Raw genomic sequence first — 2,327 nt, 5'->3', positions numbered from 1 at the left:
TTTATCTTTATGTAATCTGACAGAGTTTGAGTTTTTTCTCAAGGATAATTGGTACAATAGATTTATATTTCCCATATAAAAGTCTATCTCTAGCAATAAGCCAAACACAGATTTTATTGTCGATTTATGCTATAAACAGTAATCAAATAAAAGACGGATTCACTTTATCTAAAAAACAGACTGCTATAGGCTTCCTTGAATGTTAAGCTGTCCCCTCCCCCCTTAAGCTTGTCAAAGCTGCAAAGTGTTTGAAAGCTATCTTGTAGCTCTGTCCTTTTCAGATTCCTTAAACAGAACCTTTGAAATGCTATAAAATCAAAGCTTTTGACTTTTACTTTTCACGAGTCTGCTTTGGTCTTAAGGAGGCGTCTTCCCTGGATTTGCTCTTCTATTGAAGGGTCCTCCACAAATCCGACAGAAAGAGAATGCTTTGAACATCTGCTTCTTCAGACAGAAGAATGATGATCATATGCAAAGGAGCAGAAAGAAAGTGTTTGAGGATTTAGCTTTGTTACCCTTAATCTAAAAACTTCCATCACCATGGAGCATCAATGTGCACTGAACACTGATAGTTATTGTGGGTGAAAAGCTCTACTTTTTAATACTCTCTTAGAGATGATATATGGAAACCTTGGATAGATGAAAGCCCAACATTTTTTAAATGATTACAAAAAGAGAGAATTGCAGGATCTTCTCTAGCTATTAGAAAATAGGTTTAAATTAGAGATTTCCAAGCAGCAGTGATATCAGTGCACACACAAATAATGGTATTTAATGAAAAATCCATTTTAATTTAAAATAGCCATAAAATAAAAATACTTTCTTGTCCTGAACTTAATAGAATGATATGATCTACCAAACTACCAATCTATTTACTATATTCCAGTGACTGGTGGGTTGCCTTTTCATTCTCCTGTTCCTTCCAACTCTGTTGTTGTGTCCTTTGGCAAAACACTTCATCTGCCTTGCCTGCTGGTAGTGGGGCTGATGAGCAGCTGTACAGCAGGCTAGCTGTATGTGAATGAGTGAATGAATGAATGCAATGTAGAGCATTCTCTGTCTGCTTCTCAGTCGGCCTCAGCAGATGGCCGCTCACACTTATCCTAGTTCTGCTGGAGGTTTCTTCCTGTTAAAAGGGAGTTTTTCCTCTCCACTGTCGCTACAAGCATGCTTAGTGTAAGGGATTGTATTCGAGCCAGTGTGTTGATGCAATCAACTGGTTTTCCTTAGACAGAAAACTGTCAATCAATCTGGCTGCATGCTCGGGTGAACTGTAAAGCATCTTGAGTTGACGTGTGTTGTGAATTGGCACTAGGGGTGTAAATAATAATAGTTTTGTATCGATGCATCGATATGTCCGCAAGAGAATGGATTCATGTTTTTTTTTTTCCTCCGGTCTATTTTTATCCATTTGCTCCTGGACGTAATTTTCCCTCCCGTGCTGCGGTGGCGCAAAACCTATTTTGCCCTCCTACCTCGCTTCCTGGTTATACTCTTACAGCAGTGTGTTGCAGTGAGCTTGACACAGACATTTTTAAATTATGCTCAATATTGAAGCCTGGTCTGTGCTACACGCTTTGGGTCTAGATACGGCCGAGGCGGCGAGGAAGTGGGGGCGAGTTTAGTCCGACGACGGAGGGACATGAGGGCCAAAAAGAGCGGAGATCCAGGTGGAAAAAGGGTCCCAGCGTTCTTGCACACCTCACTCTTCTAGCGGGTCAAACTTCACGAGTTGTTTTTCTGCAATTTTGGTCATAAAAACAAAACAAGCCGGCCTCCTGTCTGCGAGAGGTGCAGCGGAGCGTCTGTGGAGTGGGCGGAGCCGAGGTATTGCATTGCACTCATTGCACTGATTTTGTGCCTTTCAGAATCTATAACGCAGGGGAATTATTATTTTTCAGTGAATGAGGTTTTAATAGAAATAGGTGGAGTACAACTTTTCTACTTCTGTTTGCTGTTGTTTCTGAAATAAAATGCATAACGATATTACAACTTTCATTGAATTTTTCAAATTTGAACACATTGTCTAGCCTGTAAGGTAAAAAACTCAACCAATTAATTGAATTGAATCGTATCGTGGTGTATTCTTGGGTATCTAAAATAATCGAATCGTTGGGTCAGGAAATCGATACTGAATCGAATCGCCATGATGGATGTGATTTAAACCCCTAGTTTTAAATCAGTTTAATGGAGGACAATAAGAAGAGGGAATCTGTTTGTTTTATTTTGCTTTTTTTTTTTTTTTATAAAGTGTGTGTAAATATCCGATTTTCAGCTCCACTTCTGTTCATTCCAACATGAAATGTTGTGGCAGAAAATGAGAATAT

The sequence above is a fragment of the Cyprinodon variegatus genome, unplaced genomic scaffold (assembly GCF_000732505.1).
Source record: "Cyprinodon variegatus isolate N-32 unplaced genomic scaffold, C_variegatus-1.0 Scaffold375, whole genome shotgun sequence".
Classification (NCBI taxonomy): Eukaryota; Metazoa; Chordata; class Actinopteri; order Cyprinodontiformes; family Cyprinodontidae; genus Cyprinodon; species Cyprinodon variegatus.
This window is presented reverse-complemented; position numbering follows the sequence as displayed.